The sequence below is a fragment of the Cherax quadricarinatus genome, chromosome 41 (assembly GCF_038502225.1).
Source record: "Cherax quadricarinatus isolate ZL_2023a chromosome 41, ASM3850222v1, whole genome shotgun sequence".
NCBI lineage: Eukaryota > Metazoa > Arthropoda > Malacostraca > Decapoda > Parastacidae > Cherax > Cherax quadricarinatus.
The window spans coordinates 30,134,880-30,157,070 of NC_091332.1; the positions used below are offsets into that span (position 1 = coordinate 30,134,880).

General features: G+C 44.7%; 1 protein-coding gene across 1 annotated transcript in view; it reads right to left on the minus strand.

Annotated features, from left to right (window-relative positions):
• The window catches only part of LOC128695740 (ctenidin-1-like), a 117,444-nt gene extending 105,254 nt beyond the window's left edge, over positions 1-12,190 (minus strand). Inside the window, exon 1 of the mRNA XM_070092831.1 lies at positions 12,142-12,190. The gene's annotated coding sequence lies outside the window, so the exon portion shown is untranslated. The remainder of the gene's footprint in view (positions 1-12,141) is intronic.
• Positions 12,191-22,191: the final 10,001 nt, after the last annotated feature.

Consider the following 22,191-nt stretch of genomic DNA (forward strand, 5'->3'; position numbering starts at 1 on the left):
ATTTCGTTCGGATTTTTAACCCCGGAGGGTTAGCCACCCAGGATAACCCAAGAAAGTCAGTGCGTCATCGAGGACTGTCTAACTTATTTCCATTGGGGTCCTTAATCTTGTCCCCCAGGATGCGACCCACACCAGTCGACTAACACCCAGGTACCTATTTGCTGCTAGGTGAACAGGACAACAGGTTTAAGGAAACGTGTCGAAATGTTTCCACCCGCCGGGAATCGAACCCGGGCCCTCCGTATGTGAAGCGGGAGCTTTAGCCACCAGGCTACCAGGCCATGTTTGGTTGTTAAAGATAACTGAATGAAAAGATTACACGGAAAATCCCAAAACAAATTTAGATTCAGAATAATCAGTGCAAATATGCAGAAAATCTAAGCTTACTAGGGTTTAACATTGACCTTTCTCTAACGAAGTTATGCAGATTTTATAGATATAATAGTGGTTAGTATAGCAGCTATCAATGGTTATAAATGACCATAATTTTTAAAGGGGTGGACCGGTAAGCCAGCGGAAGGCCTCGGTCAGATGACCAAAAGCTCCAAAGGCGGGTCATCATCTGACTAAGACCCGCGTCAGGAAGCATTTGTCCTGTTTCCTGACGAACCTTATCTAACCTAACCTAAGCTATCACCTACAAAGCGACAGTGTCTTCTTCTCTATTTGTGTACTATTGTGTGGATACCTATATTTCTTTCCATAACGTTTCCCACGTTTCTATATCTGCTAATTTCTCTGTTACTGAATTTTCTTTATTTTCGACTGCTGATTTTAAAACTCTCCAAAAAAATTCGTTTTGTATTTCATGATTCTCAATGAATTGATTATGTCTTATTTTGGCAGTACTTTCCTTGTAGTCTGAAAATGAGATGCCTTAAGTTAACCTCAAAATTATTTCATTTTTGGTCGTGACAGTGTTGAAATTAAAAGAGGTTTTTCTCAAAGTTCTTCCTTAGGCTTATGGAATATGTAGTCCTGAGTTCCCTGAAAAGGAAAGTTAAAAACTTTTCTTCAAATATTTTCTCCCAGCACACTTTATTTGTGACAAGCACGTGCGTTTTTCAGATAATTGCTGAAGTAGACCTAGTATTTGTGGTACATGGAAGGGTGAGATGCAGTTAAGTGAGGAGAATTATTTTTATGGGCACACAAACACCCACACCCAACACACACACACACACACACACACACACACACACACACACACACACACACACACACACACACACACACAGCAGCAGCATAAGTGTTGAGAACCTAGGATAACACAGAAAGTCTGACAACGTGACTTATTTAAATCAAGGTAGCTAGGCAACAGCCAGTAGGCTCGCGGAAACTGACCACCCATACCCCACTGATCCCGTCCTTCCCTCTCTTCCCTTGTACCCCCTTACAGCCCCTAATCCCTCTTCCCCTCTGCCAATGTCCCCTCCCCACTCTATATCCTTCTTCCCCCCTCCCTATCTCCCTCCCCTTTCCCTCCCTATAGCAAACACGCACCTTCACACACACAACAATACATACACCCACACCCACCCACACACACACACACACACACACACACACACAAATGCAAAATCACGAAGATCGGGGAAGGGCAAAGAAGACCGCCGACAGAGTAAAGGCTAGTTGGCCAAAGACTGCAAACCTCACTCAAGGAGAAAGATCTATCGGTGAGTATAAGGATCTTGGGGTGGGCACGTCGCCGTAAGCACACGTTAACCAGATAACTGCTGCAGCATATGGGTGCCTGGTAAATCTGAGAATAGCATTCCAATACCTCAGTAAGGAATTATTCAAGACTCTATACACTGTGTAAGTCAGGCCCAGACTGGAGGATGCAGCACCAGTTTGGAATCCACACCTGGTCAAGCTCGTCAAGAAATTAGAGAAAATGCAAAGGTTCGCAACAAGGCTGGTTCCAGAGCTAAGGGAAATGTCCTACAAAGAAAGGTCAAGGGAAAACAGCCTTATGACACTAGAGGACAGGAGGGTCAGGGGAGACATGATAACGACATACATAATACTGCATGGAATTCACCTTCAAGACATGATAACGACATACAAAATACTGCATGGAATTTCAGGTCAGAAATGTCCTACAAAGAAAGGTCAAGGGAAAACAGCCTAATGACACTAGAGGACAGGAGGGTTAGGGGAGACATGATAACGACATACAAAATACTGCATGGAATTGATAAGGTGGACAGACCCAGGATGTTCCAGAGATGGGAAACAGAAACAAGGGGTCACAATTGGAAGTTGAAGACTCAGATGAGTCAAAAGGATGTTAGGAAGAATTTCTTCAGCCACAGATTTGTTAGGAAGTGGAATAGTCTGGCAAGTGATGTAGTGGAGGCATGAACCATACATAGTTTTAAGATGAGGTATGATAAAGCTCGTGGAGCTGGGAGTGGGAGGACCGAGTAGCAGTTAGTGAAGAGGCAGGGCCAGGAGCTGAGTTTCGACCCCTCCAACCACAATTAGGTGAGTAAACACCCACACACAATTAGGTGAGTAAACACCCACACACAATTAGGTGAGTACACACTCACACACACACACACCATCTCTCTTTCTCCTCTACCTCTCCCTTCTCTCCCCATCTCTCCCTCTCTTTCAGAGGGGGACTCGAAGGACCAGGGGATCGGGGGAGAATGGTTCTGGTAGGGACCAGTGGATAGAAGAGCATTGCAAAAGGATGGAACAAGAGTGGGAGAGAAAACTAATAGAGCTTTCTGAAAAAATGTGACAGAGCAATCTGTGACATTGGAAAATAGCTTGGTGGATAAGAAGAAATGGGAGTCTCAAGTTGAAACTGCAGTAGCCAGGATAATGGTCATAGAAGATGAGGTAAGCAGGCTGAAGCGAGTTACAGGGGTACTGACCAGACACAACACAGCATATGAAGCTGGGAGGCCCAATGGGAAGGAGGTATAACTCATGCTAAGGCCACATCAGCCTACCCAGCAGGGCCAAGGAGAGAAAGGGAGAGCAACTGGGTGCAGGTGAAGAGGGGGATAGGTCAACTGCAGTGGCATGAACATGCCACCATGAGCTACAGGAGAAAACAAGGGAGAAAATGGCCATGTACAGACAGGAACCAGAGTGACAGAGGGAAAGGCAATAGGAGGAGAAGAGGGCAAAGTCAGTGTTTATTCATGAGCTTCAGGAGAGCAAGGGAAGGACACACACTGAAAGGCGGCAGGCAGAAAGAATAGAGATTGATAACATCATCACAGAAATAGGTGAAGAGGATATGTCCGAGATTGTAAATTTTCAGAGAATAAGGGGGTATTTGAAGGGGTAAAAATGACTGATCAAGCTGATTTTCAGGACAGAAACAGTGTGGAACAGGATCCTCCAAGAGAAACCACAGTTGAAGTACTCGGCAGAATAAACAGTGTGTTCCTAGGCCGAGACAGAACACAAACAGAATGACAGCAGCTGAGGGAGAGGACACAAAAGCAAAAGGAGCTAGGAGGAGAGACAAGGACAGAATCAGCAGATTACAACCAGAGCAGGGAAGAGCAACAAGAGCAAGCACACACAGAACCATCCCCAGAACCCCACAACCAATCATGCTATCCCAACACAAACCACAATCCACACCCACAGCTCCCACCCAACACTCAGCTGTAGAATCCCACAGTACACTGCCAGGTCCCCCACCCTCACAGGCCCCCTAAAACACAGTGTAGGAGAGGAAACTGAAGGTATGGTACACCATTGCTGATGGAATAACAAATAAGTGGGAGGAGTGGCACAAAAGAGTCAAAGAGGTATCACTGGACATCATAGCTCTCGCAGAGACCAGGCTTACAGGCATGAACACAGATGCAATCTTTCCAATGGGATATCAGATCCTGAGGAAAGACAGAGGGAACAGAGGGGGTGGAGGAGTGGCAATCCTGGTCAAGAACCGATGAGATTTTGATGAGGTGGAGAGATATACAGTGGAGAAGCAAGGGATTACATAGGAACGCTTCAGTCTGGAGATCCCAAGGTGGTAATTGCAGTGATGTATAACCCACCACAGAACAGCAGGAGGCCAAGGCAAGAGCATGATGAGAGTAATAGTGTGATGGTTGACACACAGTGGCAAGAAGGGCTCATGCGAGCAGGGCAAAGCTACTGATCATGGGTGGCTTCAACCACAAGGAAATCGATTAGGAGAACTTGGAGCTACATGGGGGCCAAGAAACTTGGAGGGCTAAGATGATGGAGGTGGTAATGGAAAACTTCATGTACCAACACATAACGGACACTACCAGAGAGAGAGAGAGAGAGAGAGAGGAGAGGATGAACCAGCGAGACTGGACTTAGTATTCACCTTGAGTAGTGCAGACATTTAGGACATCACATATGAAAGACCCCTTGGGGACAGCTATCATGTGGTTTTAAGATTCGAATACACTAGAGTTACAAGTGAAGGGGGAAGCAGAAAGAGCTGGACAAAGGAAGCCAAACTACAAGAAGGGGGAGTACATGGAAATGAACAACTTCCTGAATGGGGTTCAGTGGGACGTCAATAATCGAGATGATGGAATATGTGACAACAATATGCAAGGAAGTTGAGGAGAGGTTTGTACCCTAGGGTAACAGGAATAATGAAAAAGCCAGGATGAGCCCGTGGTTCACCCAAAGGTGCAGGGAGGCCAAAACCAAGTGTGCTAGGGAATGGAAGAAGTGTAGAAAGCAAAGGACTCAGGAGAATAGAGGACTCAGAGCAAGAAATGAATATGCACATGTAAGAAGTGAGGCCCAACGACAATATGAAAATGACATAGCAGCGAAAGCCAAATCTGACCAGAAGCTGTTGTACAGCCACATCAGGAGGATAGCAACATTCAAGGACCACGTAATCAGGCTAAGGAAGGAAGGAGAGATCACACAAAACGACGGAGAAGTATGTGTGGAACTCAACATGAGATTCAAAGAAGTGTTCACAGAGGAGACAGAAGGGACTCCAGAAATACGGAGAGGTGGGGGTATACCACCAAGTGTTGGACACAATACATAAAACCGAGGAAGAAGTGAAGAGGTGAGCTAGGCACCTCAAAGGCGATAGGGCCGGATAACATCTCTCCATGGATCTTGAGAGAAGGTGCAGAGGCACTATGTGTATCCTTAACAACAACATTCAACACATTTATCGAAGTGTGTGATGAATGGTTTAAAAAAACTGACAAGTTGAAGATTGAGACACTTATGCAACATAGGGCTGTAGACGTGGCTTATGTATAGTAGTCAGGTGAGGTGAAGCAGGAGTAGGCGGGGTCATAGTGGAACCATACACTAGTCTAAGTAGGTCGTCGTCCAAAGATCCCATGATGCTGCAGACACTGCAGCATCATGGGATCTTGCTAAAAGGAATTCATCACTTGTCCATTCTTTGAATGAAGACCAATTTAGATTAGTGGATGGTTCCACTCTGACCCCACCTACTCCTGCTTCACCTCACCTGACTACCGTATATAAGCCACATATAAGGCCCTATGCTGTACATTCTACAAGATTGATGGACTGAACACATTGACTCCAGGCTGAGGGACTGATTACCTCTAACTCCTCCACTCCTAGACCTTCCTGCTTTGTACTGAGCTGATGAAGCCACTGTGTGGCGAAAAGTTTCCTGAATAAAGATTCCCGTATGTTGCATAAGTATCTCAATCTTCCGCATCTATCGAACCAGGGAGATTACCTAAGGTATGGAAGACAGCAAATGTAGTCCCAAGTTTTAAAAAAAAGTAGACAGACAAGAAGCACTAAACTATAGACCAGTGTCACTGACATTTATAGTATACAAAGTCATGGAGAAGATTATCAGAAGAGTGGTGGAACACCTAGAAAGAAATAAGCTTATCAACAACAGCCAACATGGTTTCTGGGATGGGAAATCTTGTGTCACAAACCTACTGGAGTTCTATGACAGGGTGACAGCAGTAAGACCAGAGAGAGAGAGTGGGGTGGGAAGCCTGCATTTTTTTGGACTGTAAGATGGCATTTGACACAGTTCCACACAAGAGATTAGTGCAAAAACTTGAGGACAAGGCAAGGATAACAGGGAAGGCACTACAGTGGATCAAGGAATACCTGTCAGCGAGTCATGGTAAGAGGCGAGGTGTCAGAGTGGGTGCCTGTGATGAGTAGGGTTCCACAGGGGTCAGTCCTAGGACCGGTGCTGTTTCTGGTATTCGTGAACGACATGACGGAAGGAATAGACTCCGAAGTGTTCCTCTTTGCATATGATGTGAAGTTGATGAGAAGAATTCAATCGGACGAGGACCAGGAAGAACTATTAAGGGATCTGGATAGGCTGCAGGTCTGGTCCAGAAATTGGCTCCTGGAGTTCAATCCCACAAAGTGCAAAGTCATGAAGATTGGGGAAGGGCAAAGAAGACCGCAGACGGAGTACAGTCTAGTTGGACAGTGACTACAAACCTCTCTAAAGAAAAAAGATCTTGGGGTGAGTATAACACCAGGCACATCTCCTGAGGCGCACATCAACCATATAACTGCTGCAGCATATGGGCGCCTGGCAAACCTAGGAGCAGCATTCCGCCATCTTAATAAGGGATCGTTCAGGACCCTGTATACTGTGTACGTTAGGCCCATGTTGGAGTATGCAGCACCAGTTTGGAACCCACATCTAGCCAAGCACGTAAAGAAACTAGAAAAAATTGCAAATGTTTGCAACAAGACTAGTCCCAGAGCTATGGGGTATGTCCTACGAGAAGAGGTTAAAGAAAATCGACCTGACGACACTGGAAAACAGGAGAGATAGGGGGGACATGATAACGACATATAAAATACTGAGAGAAATTGACAAGGTGGACAGAGACAGAATGTTCCAGAGATGGGACACAGCAACAAGAGGACACAGTTTGAAGTTGAAGACACAGATGAATCACAGAGATGTTAGGAAGTATTTCTTCAGTCACAGAGTAGTCAGGAAGTGGAATAGTTTGGGAAGCGATGTAGTGGAGGCAGGATCCATACATAGCTTTAGCCAGAGGTATGATAAGGCTAATGGTGCAAGAAGAGTGACCCAGTAGCGGCCAGTGAAGAGGAGGGGCCAGGAGCTATGAATCGATCCCTGCAACCTCAACTAGGTGAGTCAACTAGGTGAGTACATCTGTACATCACAAGAGACCCACATCTGTGCTTCACAAAAGATATACAAATGTACTTTACAATAGCCACATCTGTACTTCACAACAGACCCACAGTTGTACTTCACTGACTTGGTGGATCGTCTCATCTGCTGTAACACCTTAGTTCTTCCCTTGTTTTATCTTTTGTTTCTCTATCCAGATTTGGTTTAATTTACGCATGTTTCATATTTACTTTTGTTTGAATGATCGTCCCATTTGCCTCTGTTTAGCCATAAACTTTCTTAGAATAATAAGACTGTTTACAGTATTGTCTCTTGAGCTTATCTCTTTATCTTTTCAAGTTGCTGGCATTTTTCCTCTGGTATTATTAGATCTATTTTTTTTTGTAAATGAACTTAGTTATTATATAAAAGTTTACTAATTGTAATGATAATGATACTAAAAAAAAGCTTTATTTAACACTTATCATTGCATGACTGAATTAACAATTTTCAGTCAATGAGAGAGTCATGTTTATATTTGATACTAAGAGAATTTTTTTTTTTTTTTATTCGCCGGTATTCTCCCGGCCCGGGTCTTTCCCAAGTAGTGGTGACCCGGCCTTGGCTCCCTATCTGGGGAGTGTCTCGAGACTTAAGTCTCCCATGGGAGGAGGTATAGTACCTCCTCATCTTTGGGACCAAGTGTCCCCAGGCCTAGCCACATTCCCCGCCCTCACGGGCTCGTAGGGAGAAGCTAGGCCTCTGGTCTGCCATCTACCCTGCCTCAAAGGGGCTCGTGGGGATGGCAGTCTTATGAGCTGCAGATGGTAGCAAGCTCAGGCCTCTCTTGACTAAGAGAAGATATTGTACCCGTGCAGAGGGTTGCCTCAGAGCCAACATAAACAACACAGGAGGGGGACGTATATCACATTACTCTCTTCTCTGCTACCAAGCTCACGTTTCCGCACTGCTTCTCTTCCTTATGTCAAAAGTTAACTAATATTATACATGTGTTTTACATGCTACGATTTAGTGTAGTATCACACCCAACCAGTAGTTCATCTTAACCTTGTTGAATTGGTTCCATTGAATTACCAATCTAAGGATTTATATTGATAGTGAGGGGTGACCCTTTAAATTCACGAATATGTACTTGAGTACACTGTATGCGGTACAGTCACATTAGAATATAATAACTTAGGACCACTTACATAGTACACTATATTTGGTGCCTACAGTTACATAAGTACACTAATGAACTAGATGTTATTCGGTCGCTTCGAAATCCGAGAGAATTATCTCCGTATTGCATAATCCCAGCCCTCTGTACGCCACTGTATGCTAAAGGAATAGTGTATAGTGTTTCATGTTTCTAATGCAGGTAAATATTAACGTTGACAATTTGAAGTGAATAAGAAAATGTATTCACAAGTTATCCTATGGTCACCAACATCCCAATTTCTTCAATACAAATGGCTTCAAAGTTGATGTTTCGCCAAGAAACATCAGCTTTAAGTCAAGCTGAAGAGGCATAATTTTAGCTGTGAGAGATCAATATTCTGAAATACATCAGCACATTAAGCATGAAAACCACTCAGCGTTGAGGGCTAAAACTAATTGGTTAATGCACTCCGAAACTCTCGAATGAAAACAAGTATATTAGTATTCCTAGTGTCTTCCATGAAAATAGGGAATTTGGGATCAAGGCGAGGTAACTCAATCTAAAGTTTTATCTAAGAATGACCAGCATTTAAGATTAAAATGAGCAAATATGAATTAAGTAAGTACCACCTTTTTACAATGTTCACACACACGTGTGTACATATTTATTATTATAATCAAAAAGAAGCGCTAAACCACAAGGGCTATACAGCGACGTGTGTACATAAAATTTATGATAATGCAATAAAGTCAGACACTGTGACTTTTGATCAGAAGATACGTTCTCCAGTTATTTCACAAATAAAAAAAAAGATTTGCTTAATAAAAAAAGGCACATTAAAAGTTCCTGAATCCAAAATTAAGACGAAGGTTCATTTGAGGAAAACACATCGACACTGAAATTTTAAATCGGTGAGCCGAGTCATTCTCAACTTCTGTGACAGAATATAACAAAACTTGCGCCTATACATCATAAACAGCTAAAGTGGTTCATACATTTTGAAAAATGATTGAATCATTATTTTAATGAGAGGAAAGTGAAAAACCAGTATGGTATCTGTGGAATGAGTAGCATTCGGATTCCAAGAGCCTCTCACCAGTATCTATGTAATAATGTAAAATAATGTTATACAATATCGAGATTAAAAGTGGAGGAATGACACATATACCTTCTATTAAAGGAATGTAAAGAGAACTTAACATACCTTTAGTTAATCTTTTCAATATATTACTACAAACTGGAATAGTGCCAGATATGTGGAAAATGGAAAATGTAATACCTATTTACAGGGAGGGTGACAGGTCCTTAGCTTCGATTTATAGATCAGTGAGCCTTACCTCCACCTTGAAAGGCGTAAATTGATTAATGAACCCCGGCACGATTTACAAAGGGGGGTTCCTGTCTTATGAATTTGCTAACTTTCTTCACTAAGGTATTTGAGGAGGTAGATCATGGTATTGAATATGATATTGTGTATATGGACTTCAGTATGGAGGCACGTCACGAACGGTGTTCCACAGGGGTTAGTGTTGGCCCCCTTGTTGTTCACAATTTACGTAAACGACATAGATGAGGGAATAAATAGAGACATAAGCAAATTTGCTGATGACACCAGTTCATTCTAACGAGGACATTAGAGCACTCCAGGATGATCTGAATAGACTGATGCAGTGGTCGGAAAAGTGGCAAATGCAGTTTAATATATAGACAAATATTTGCAAAGTTCTAAATGTTGGAGAGGAAAATAACCATGCCACATAAAAACTAAATAATGTAGATCTTAATATGATGAACTGCGTAAAGGATTTAGGAGTTCTACTTAGCAAGAATCTTAAACCAAGACAACAGTGCGTAAGTGTTCGCAATAAAGCTAACAGAATCCTTGGCTTCATATCAAGAAGTATAAATAATAGAAGTCCTCAGGTTGTTCTTCAACTCTATATATCCTTGGTTAGGCCTCATTTAGATTGTGCTGCACAGTTTTGGTCACCGTATTACAGAATGGATATAAATGCTCTGGAAAACGTACAGAGAAGGATGACAAAGTTGATCCCATGTATCATAAATCTTCCCAATGAGGATAGACTAAGGGCCCTGAATCTGCACTCTCTAGAAAAGCGTAGAATTAGGGGGATATGATTGAGGTGTATAAATGGAAAACAGGACTTAATAAAGAGGATGTAAATAGCGTGCTGAAAATATCTAGTATAGACAGGACTTGCAGCCGGTGGGAGAATTTTTCAGACCTGCGTCGCATGGGCCAGTAGGCCTGCTGCAGTGTTCCTTCATTCTTATATTCTTATCAGAAAGATAATTTTGAAGTCGATCAGAAAATTCTTTGTAAAATCATCTCCCAAAACCTAATTTTGGGAATGGTCTGTGAAATTTAGCAGTGGTCACCTGCACTTGTCAGTTGATCCACGAACCTTCACTTAACAATAGTTAAATCATAATTATCTAATCAGCTTTAAATTTTCAAAGCTGATTAGATAATTGCCTCTGAAGTTATAAACGAAAACCTAGGAGTAAGTTAGGAGAATACAAGAACTCCTTAGCTTCCAGTGGTCTGACTCTGGCAGTATGTCGTACATTATTAAGGGTTCATTAAACTCTTGAAAATTAAATACACCGTTAAAAAAAAATGAGAATTTTTTATATTTCTCATTTCCTTTGAGAAAAAATACATGATTTTGTTTCTTAAGACAAGCGAAACTTATTTTCTTTTAAATTAACAGACTAGCACCTAAAAAGTCCAAATTCGAAAAAAATATGAATAAATATATACCCTATTAATATACACAAGTGCCTGAATATTTGAATCCGAGCATAAGAGGAATTCTGTAGTTATTACTACATGTTTTCATAGCAAATATACTTTTTTTGAACGTTAATTTTTATAGATTAAAATTACTGAGTGTGCAACAGTTAGGAAGTTAAATTACTGGAAATCAAATTACTGGTAACCAGGTTACCGGGAATGAAATTGTTGAGAATTAAATTACCAGGAGTGAAATCACTGGTCACCTAAGGAGCGTAATGATACTCTATTAGGAATTTGGCATAAATCATCAATGAAATAAATATCTGTATATTTGTTGGTCATTCCTGAGGAGTTGGTCAGTATCTGAGTTTTTCCCTCCTGACCCATCAAAAAAACAAAATATACAGAAATGCTAACTAAGGTATGTGGTAGCTTCATGAATCTATATTGAGTGCATTAACAACGCTATAGTGTTAAGAGAGTGTCCTTGAGGTTATCTCAACTTGGAGAGCCACAAGCTGTACTACTGTACGTCCTCACCAGCAATGACAAGCAATAATAGAAGCCACTTTTATACATAACAAACTGAAACCATTTAATTTTACCTTAAATTTTCTGCAGCACACAGGCTATCACTGAGGTAGAGGTGACCAAAAGTTAGAGAACATTCACGGTTACTCATTCAACAGCTGTCTACTCAGAAGTACGTAGACATCGCAATGCAAACGATCATCTAAACTGCAACATCCCCACCCATCCTTCAGAGTGCAGGCACTGCCCTACTCACCTTCAGGACTTTCGTATGGCTAACCGGTTTCTCAGAATCTCCTCAAGTCAAACTATAAAACAATAGTTTTTATTCACTTTTAACACACTCACTTGGTGAAGCTCTGAGCAGTCAAAACCTCCTGTACTTCCTCCATCCAACCATTACTGGAACGACCCTCACTTCTCCATTCTTCCATCCTAAACTTGTAGGTGTTATACAGTAATTGGAGAATGGGAGACAATCAAGTTCGATCCAATGAATGAGAGGATAAGCCCACATCACTAGATCAAATACGTGCTCAGTGTACAATGAATATATTTATAAATAAAGGAATGATCTATACATACAACAACGATGTGGCCGAGAGAAAAACGGAAACGCTAAAGTCAGAACGTTCATGGATACTGGAGGGAAAAAGTGGTGTGGTTAGTGGTAAGGGCTGTCTGGCAACGAGGCTGATGGCCTTGTAAGAGTCTAGTGCCGTCACTGCTGCTGTGTATAACACTCTTTAGTGTGCGTGTTCCTGACAGTGGGGTGTATGTGCTTTACTCTAACCTGCTCTTGTTTTAAGGCAAGTCTTATATATATAGTGTGGCAGCCTACAGTGAGGATAACTAGCGTGTGGACCGTCATCGAGTGCAGGCTGCATTAATGGGTGGAAGTTTTATCAGAGGTTGATGGATATAGCACCAGTGAGGGTGGAGAGGGTGCTCACTGAGCGGGGAGTGTCAAGTACTCCAAGTCACTCCTTATAAATAAATTATGACGATTATTTGTTACGTTCATGTTGGATTATAGACCCACTGTGTTTCATTGTGATATTATGTCTACCACCCACAGGATGGTGTGGGTGGGGTGACTACCACCCACAGGATGGTGTGGATGGGGTGACTACCACCCACAGGATGGTATGGATGGAGTGACTACCACCCACAGGATGGTATGGATGGGGTGATACCACCAACAGGATTGTATGGATGGAGTGACTACCACCCACAGGATGGTATGGGTGGGGTGATACCACTCATAGGTTGGTATGGATGGGGTGATGCCACTCATAGGATGGTATGGATGGGGTTTTTACCACACTCAGGGAGCTATGGATGGGGTGATTGCCACTCACACGATGGTATGGATTGGGTGAATACCACCCCCAGAATGGGTTTGGATGGGGTGACTACCACCCACAGAATGGGTATGGGTGGGGTGACTACAATACTGACAAATAGACAAGACTCACGGGTATCTTCACGGTCAAAACGTTTGCCTGCTCAAATAACTTCTTCAGTTGAATACAATGGAAACGTAAATATTGTAGTTAGAATTAGACAAGTGTCAAGTATGAGCGACTCATCACTTCAATATAACATCTTCAAGGCTGAGGACTGATCACCTAATGTTCACTTCTCCACTGCTTCTGCTATTCGTAATATCTAAGTCTTGTATTCGACTGAAGACGACTACTGAGCAGGCGAAACGTTTAGACAATAAAGATGTTCAAACATTTCAGAGGTGTCTTCCTCATCTAACACTTACTAGATAGTTATGGTGATGCTCCCTCTCTCACAGTAGGCATGGAGATGCTCCCTCTCTCACAGTAGGCATGGAGATGCTCCCTCTCTCACAGTAGGCATGGAGATGCTCCCACCCTCGCTGTAAGCATGGAGAGGCTCCCACACAAACAGAAGGTATGGAGAGGCTCCCATCCTCAGAGTAGGTATTCAGAGGCTCCCATCCTCACAGTAGGCATGAAGAGGCTCCCACCTACACATTATGTATGGGGGCTCCCACCCACACAGTAGGAATGGAGAGGCTCCCACCCACACAGTAGGAATGGAGGGCTTCCACCCCCACAGTAGGAATGGAGGGGCTCTCACTCACAAAGTAGGAAAGAAGGGGCTCCCACCTACACAGTATTTATAGAGGAGCTCCCACCTACACAGTAGGAATGGAGGGGCTCCCACCAGCACAGTAGGAATGGAGGGGCTCCCACCAACACAGTAGGAATGGAGGGGCTCCCATATACACGGTAGGAATGGAGGGGCTCCCACATACACAGTAGGAATGGAGGGGCTCCCATCCACAGTAGGAATGAAGGGACTCCCACCCACACAGTAGAAATGGAGGGATTTCCACCCATACAGTAGGAATGGAGGGGCTCCCACCTACACAGTAGGAATGGAGGGGCTCCCACCCACAGAGTAGGCCTGAGGGGCTGATATCCACAGAGTAGGAATGGAGGGGCTCCCACCTACACAGTAGGAATGGAGGGGCTCCCACCCACACAGTAGGAATAGAGGAGCTCCCACTCACACAGCAGGAACGGAGGAGATCCCACCCACACAGCAGGAATGGAGGGGATCCCACCCACACAGTAGGAACGGAGGGGCTCCCACCCACAGAGTAGGCATAGAGGGGCTGATAACCACACAGTAGGAATGGAGGGGCTCCCACCCACACAGGAATGAAGAGGCTCCCACCGTCATAGTAGGTATGGAGAGGCTCCCACCATACTGGCCTTCTCGTTATTTCTGTTACCCTTGGGTACAAACTTCTCCTCAGCTTCCTTGCATGTTGTTGTCACATATTCCATCATCTCATTTACTGACTTCCCTGCCAGTGCTCTGTCCCACTGAACGCCGTCCAGGAAATTTTTTTTACCTGTGTAGTCTCCCCACTTGTAGTTTGGCTTCATTCGTCTGCTTCACTCTCCACTTGTAACTCTACTATGGATTCGATGCTTAAAACCACATACTCCACTGGTTGCAGGGGTCGAGTCACAGCTCCTGGCCCCGCCTCTTCACTGGCTGCTACTCGGTCACTCATCCTGCTCCATAAGCTTTAACATACCTCTCCTTAAAGCTATGTATGGATCCTGCCTCCACTACATCACTTCCCAGACTATTTCCACAACTCTGTGACTGAAGAAATACTTCCTAACATCCCTTTGGTTCATCCGAGTCTTCAACTTCCAACCGTGTCTCCTTGTTGCTGTGTCCAATCTCTGGAACATCCTGTCTGTACAAATTGTCGATTCCTCTCAGTATTTTATATGTCGTTAGCATATCCCCCCCTATCTCTCCTGTCTTTCAGTGTCGTCAAACACACACACAAAAAATAGAGGGATGAGAGGGAGAAGGTGAGGGAGAGAGAGGTGGAGGGGTCCAGAGGTAGAGGAAGAGAGAGGGGGGGGAGGAAGAGGGAGTAGTAGTCAGAGGCTGAACGGAGGAGTGGAGTTGATTGTTTTATTGGTGGTGCTGGGGGGGGGGGGATGGTTAAATTTTAGATGGTGTGAAGTGTTCTGTACCCACCTAAGTGTGGGTGCAGGGGGTCGATTCACAGCTCACACACACAAACACACACACACACACATTATATATATATATATATATATATATATATATATATATATATATATATATATATATATATATATATATATATATATATATGTACTCACCTAGTTGTACTCACCTAGTTGAGGTTGCGGGGGTCGAGTCCGAGCTCCTGGCCCCGCCTCTTCACTGATCGCTACTAGGTCACTCCCCCTGAGCCGTGAGCTTTATCATACCTCTGCTTAAAGCTATGTATGGATCCTGCCTCCACTACTTCGCTTCCCAAACTATTCCACTTACTGACTACTCTGTGGCTGAAGAAATACTTCCTAACATCCCTGTGATTCATCTGTGTCTTCAGCTTCCAACTGTGTCCCCTTGTTACTGTGTCCAATCTCTGGAACATCCTGTCTTTGTCCACCTTGTCAATTCCTCTCAGTATTTTGTATGTCGTTATCATGTCCCCCCTATCTCTCCTGTCCTCCAGTGTCGTCAGGTTGATTTCCCTTAACCTCTCCTCGTAGGACATACCTCTTAGCTCTGGGACTACTCTTGTTGCAAACCTTTGCACTTTCTCTAGTTTCTTTACGTGCTTGGCTAGGTGTGGGTTCCAAACTGGTGCCGCATACTCCAATATGGGCCTAATGTACACGGTGTACAGGGTCCTGAACGATTCCTTATTAAGATGTCGGAATGCTGTTCTGAGGTTTGCTAGGCGCCCATATGCTGCAGCAGTTATTTGGTTGATGTGCGCTTCAGGAGATGTGTCTGGTGTTATACTTACCCCAAGATCTTTTTCCTTGAGTGAGGTTTGTAGTCTCTGGCCCCCATAGACTGTACTCCGTCTGCGGTCTTCTTTGCCCTTCCCCAATCTTCATGACTTTGCACTTGGTGGGATTGAACTCCAGGAGCCAATTGCTGGACCAGGTCTGCAGCCTGTCCAGATCCCTTTGTAGTTCTGCCTGGTCTTCGATCGAGTGAATTCTTCTCATCAACTTCACGTCATCTGCAAACAGGGACACCTCAGAGTCTATTCCTTCCGTCATGTCGTTCACAAATACCAGAAACAGCACTGGCCCTAGGACTGACCCCTGTGGGACCCCGCTGGTCACAGGTGCCCACTCTGACACCTCGCCACGTACCATGACTCGCTGCTGTCTTCCTAACAAGTATTCCCTGATCCATTGTAGTGCCTTCCCTGTTATCCCTGCTTGGTCCTCCAGTTTTTGCACCAATCTCTTGTGTGGAACTGTGTCAAACGCCTTCTTGCAGTCCAAGAATATGCAATCCACCCACCCCTCTCTCTCTTGTCTTACTGCTGTCACCATGTCATAGAACTCCAGTAGGTTTGTGACACAGGATTTCCCGTCCCTGAAACCATGTTGGCTGCTGTTGATGAGATCATTCCTTTCTAGGTGTTCCACCACTCTTCTCCTGATAATCTTCTCCATGATTTTGCATAATATACATGTCAGTGACACTGGTCTGTAGTTTAATGCTTCATGTCTGTCTCCATTTTTAAAGATTGGGACTACATTTGCTATCTTTCATGCCTCAGGCAATCTCCCTGTTTCGATAGATGTATTACCTGGAGGTTACCTGGAGGTTATTCCGGGGATCAACGCCCCCGCGGCCCGGTCCACGACCAGGCCTCCCGATGGATCAGGGCCTGATCAACTAGGCTGTTACTGCTGGCCGCACGCAGTCCGACGTACGAGCCACAGCCCGGCTGATCCGGCACTGACTTTAGGTATCTGTCCAGCTCTCTCTTGAAGGCAGCCAGGGGTTTATTGGCAATTCCCCTAATGCTTGATGGGAGGCTGTTGAACAGTTTTGGGCCCCGGACACTTATGGTGTTTTCTCTTAGTGTACCAATGGCGCCCCTACTTTTTATTGGCGGCATTTTGCATCGCCTGCCCAGTCTTTTACTTTCGTAGGGAGTGATTTCTGTGTGCAGATTTGGGACCATTCCTTCGTATATTCGTATTGAATATTGTTTGTAGATGAATGGTTCGTAGATGAATATTGTTGTTAGGGGTACACATAGCGCCTCTGCTCACTCTCTCAGGACCCATGGGGAGATGTTATCTGGCCCCATTGCCTTTGAGGTATCTAGCTCATTCAGAAGCCTCTTCACTTCTTCCTCGGTTGTGTGTACTGTGTCCAGCACTTGGTGGTGTGCCCCACCTCTCCATATTTCTGGAGCCCCTTCTGTCTCCTCTGTGAACGCTTCTTTGAATCTCTTGAGTTCCTCACATACTTCATGGTCATTTCTTGTTGTCTCTCCTCCTTCCTTTCTTAGCCTGATTACCTGGTCCTTGACTGTCGTTTTCCTCCTGATGTGGCTGTATAACAGTTTCGGGTCAGATTTGGCTTTTGCTATGTCGTTTTCATATTGTCGTTGGGCCTCCCTTCTTATCTGTACATATTCGTTTCTGCCTCTACGACTGCTCTCTTTATTCTCCTGCGTCCTCTGCCTTCTATATTTCTTCCATTCCCTAGCACACTTAGTTTTTGCCTCCCTGCACCTTTGGGTGAACCATGGGCTCATCCTGGCTTTTTCATTATTCCTCTTACCCTTGGGTGTGTGTGTGTGTGTGTGTGTGTGTGTGTGTGTGTGTGTGTGTGTGTGTGTATGTGTGTGTGTGTGTGTGTGTGTACATACTCACCTATTTGTGGTTGCAGGGGTCGAGTCTTAGCTCCTGGCCCCACCTCTTAACTGGTTGCTACTGGGTCCTCTCTCTCCCTGCTCCATGAGCTTTATCAAACCTCTTCTTAAAACTATGTATGGTTCCCGCTTCCACTACATCACTTTCTAGGCTATTCCACTGCCTGACAACTCTATGACTGAAGAAATACTTTCTAACATTCCTTTGACTCATCTGACTCTTCAACTTCCAATTGTGACCTCTTGTTTCTGTGTTCCCTCCCTGGAACATCCTGTTTTTGTCCACCTTGTCTATTCTGTGCAGTATTTTATATGTCGTTATCATGTCTCCCCTGACCCTCCTGTCCTCCAGTTTCGTCAGGCCGATTTCCCTTAAGCTTTCTTCGTAGGACATTCACCTTAGCTCTGGAACTAATCTTGTCGCAAACCTTTGCAACATCTCTAATTTCTTGACATACTTGATCAAGTGCGGGTTCCAAACATTTGCTGCATACTCCAGTATGGGCCTGACGTACACGGTGTACAGTGTCTTGAACGATTCCTTACTGAGGTATCGGAATGCTGTTCTCAGGTTTGCCAGGCGCCCATATGCTGCAGCAGTTATCTTGTTGATGTGTGCTTCCGGAGACATGCTCGGTGTTATACTCACCCCAAGATCTTTCTCTTTGAGCGAGATTTGTAGTCTTTGGCCACCTAGCCTATACTCTGTCTTCGGTCTTCTGTGCCCTTTCCCGATCTTCATGACGAGACGGGGTTGAATTCGAGAAGCCGGTTGCTGGACCAGGTGTGTGTGTGTGTGTGTGTGTGTGTGTGTGTGTGTGTGTGTGTGTGTGTGTGTGTGTGTGTGTGTGTGTGTGTGTGTGTGTGAGTGTGTGTGTTTGTTATTTTGGGCAGGGGCTGGTAGCAGTTGTGGAAGGTTGGCTGTTTTGTGTGTACTTGTTTTTGTGCGGCTCACGGACAAATGGTCGATTGACATTTGGCCAACAGACATTTCACCGACGGACATATAGCCGAACGGACATTTCATCGAACGGTCAAAATGGCATTCATCACGTAACCTAATTTTTCGGTCGGTGAAATGTCCGTCCGGTCAAATGTCCATCGGTGAAAGGTGTGTTGGTCAAGTGTCCGTCGGTCATCTGTCTGACCATGGTTTGTACATGTGTCTGACTTTTCGCATCTATACACACAGGACACCAGTGAAAATATGTCACTTATTCTGAATTCTGTTAAACAAGATCAAGACAGTATAGGTAAGACCCTTGTGGGGTGAGTGGGAAGTGGGGATACGTGAAGAATAAGCTGGCGAGAGGAAGAGGTTGTGGGTGAGAGGGATAGAATCTGGGCTCAACCATTTACTAGGTAGATAGTTCTTCAGGAGGTTAGGAAACTGGGTTTGGCGAGAATTACTAATAAGGCATTGGGCAGGCGGACGCCTACACTCAGTGTGGGATGGGAACACTAATAGATCAAATCAAATACAAAAAAAAATGTTTTTTAAATGCATGCGTTTGTCTTACCCTCCTAACAGTAGTGGCTCTTAATAACTGCTAATTACTCTTTTTGTTAAATGCCGTTTACTCTATCACTGATATATAGCTCACTAAGAGTGACCCTTAGCTTCAGCATCAGAAGGTCTAGAGCTCTTGTGTTCTTGTGTGTGTGTGTGTGTGTGTGTGTGTGTGTGTGTGTGTGTGTGTGTGTGTGTGTGTGTGTGTGTGTGTGTGTGTGTGTTGTGTGTGTGTTCTTGTGTGTGAGTGTGTGTGTGTGTGTGTGTGTTCTTGTGTGCGTGTGTGTGTGTGTGTTCTTGTGTGTGTGTGTGTGTGTGTGTGTGTGTGTGTGTGTGTGTGTGTGTGTGTGTGTGTGTGTGTGTTCTTGTGTGTGTGTGTGTGTGTGTGTGTGTGTGTGTGTGTGTGTGTGTGTGTGTGTGTGTGTGTGTGTGTGTGTGTGTGTTCTTGTGTGTGTGTGTGTTCTTGTGAGTGTGTGTGTGTGTGTGTGTGTGTACATGGCTAGCTGTACTCACGTAGTTGTGGTTGCAGGGTTAGAGTCACAGCTCCTGGCCCCGCCTCTTCACTGGCCGCTACTGGGTGACTATCATACGCTTCCAAAATACACCACTTCCTTACTACTCTGTGACTGAAGAAATACTTCCTAACATCCCTGTGATTCATTTGTCTTTAACTTCTAACTGTGTCCCATCTCTGGAACACACTGTCTCTGTCCACCTTGTCAATTCCTCTCAGTATTTTATATATCATTATCATGTCCCTCCTATCTCTCCTGTCCTCCAGTGTCGTCAGGTCGGTTTCCCTTAACCTCTCTTCGTCGGACACACCCCTTAGCTCCGGGACTAGTCTTGTTGCAAACCTTTGCACTTTCTCTAGTTTCTTTACATGCTTGGCTAGATGTGGGTTCCAAACTGGTGCTGCATACTCGAATATGGGCCTAACGAGCACAGTGTACAGGGTCCTGAACGATTCTTTATTAAGATGTCGGAATGCTGTTCTGAGGTTTGCTAGGCGCCCATATGCTGCAGCAGTTATTTGGTTGATGTGCGCCTCAGGAGATGTGCCTGGTGTTATACTCACTCCCGATCTTTTTCCTTGAGTGAGGTTTGTAGTCTCGGGCCCCCTAGACTGTTCTTTGTCTGCGGTCTTATTTGCCCTTCCCTAATCTTCATTACTTTGCACTTGGTGGGGCTGAACTCCAGGAGCCAATTGCTGGACCAGGTCTGCAGCCTGTCCAGATCCTTTAATAGTTCTGCCTGGTCCTCGTCCGACTGAATTCTTCATCAACTTCACATCATCTGCAAAGAGGAACACTTCGGAGTCTATTCCTTCCTTCATGACGTTCACAAATACCAGAAACAGCACCGGTTCTAGGACTGACCCCTGTGGAACCCCACTCGTCATAGGCGCCCACTCTGACACCTCGCATCGTACCATGACTCGATGCTGTCTTCCTGACAGGTATTCCCTGATCCATTTTAGTGCCTTCCTTGTTATCCCTGCTTGGTCCTCCAGCTTTTTTCACTAATCTCTTGTGTGGAACTGTGTCAAACGCCTTCATACAGTCCAAGAAAATGCAATCTACCCACCCCTCTCTCTCTTGTCTTACTGTTGTTACTCTGTCATAGAACTCCAGTAGGTCTGTGACAAAGGATTTCCCGTCCGTGAAACCATGTTGGCTGTTGTTGATGAGCTCATTTCTTTCTAGGTGTTCCACCACTCTTTTCCTGATAATCTCCATGACTTTGCTCACTATACATGTCAGTAACACTGGTTTGTAGTTTATTGTCTGCTATTTAAAAAATTGGGACTACGTTTGCTGTCTTCCATACCTCAGGTAATCTTCCTGTGTCGATAGATGTGTTGACTATTGTTGTTAGGGAAACACATAGCACGTCTGCACCCTCTCTCAGGACCCACGGAGAGATGTTATCAGGCCCCATCGCCTTTAAGGTGTCTAGCTCGCTCAGCAGCCTCTTCACTTCTTCATCGGTTGTATGTATTGTGCCCAATACTTGGTGGTGTACCCCACCTCTCCGTCTTCCTGGAGTCCCTTGTCTCCTCTGTGAACACTTCTTTGAATCTCATGTAGAGTTCCTCACATACTTCTCGGTCGTTTCTTGTGATCTCTCCTTCCTTCCTTAGCCTGATTACAGTGTGAATACTCACCTAGTTGAGGTTGCAGGGGTCGAGTCCTAGCTCCTGGCCCCGCCTCTTCACTGGTCGCTACTAGGTCACTCTGCCTGAACCATGAGCTTAATCATACCTCTGCTTAAAGCTTTGTATGGATCCTGCCTCCATTACATTGCTTCCCAAACTATTCCACTTCCTGACTACTCTGTGACTGAAGAAATACTTCCTAACATCCCTGTGATTCATCTGTGTCTTCAACTTCCATCTGTGTCCCCTTGTTGCTGAGTGTGTGCGTGTTTGTGTGCGTGTGTGTGTGTGTGTGTGTGTGTGTGTGTGTGTGTGTGTGTGTGTGTGTGTGCGCGCGCGCGTGTGTGTACTCACCTATTTGTACTCACCTATTTGTGGTTGCAGGGGTCGAGTCTTAGCTCCTAGGCCCGCCTCTTCACCGGTTGCTACTGGGCCCTCTCTCTCACCGCTCCATGAGCTTTATCAAACCTCGTCTTAAAACTGTGTATGGTTCCTGCCTCCACTACGTCATTTTCTAGGCTATTCCACTGCCTTACAACTCTATGACTGAAGAAATACTTCCTACTATCTCTCTGACTCATTTGTGTCTTCAACTTCCAATTGTGGCCTCTTGTTTCTGTGTCCCCTCCCTGGAACATCCTGTCTTTGTCCACCTTTTCTATTCCACGCAGTATTTTATATGTCGTTATCATGTCTCCCCTGACCCTCCTGTCCTCCAGTGTCGTC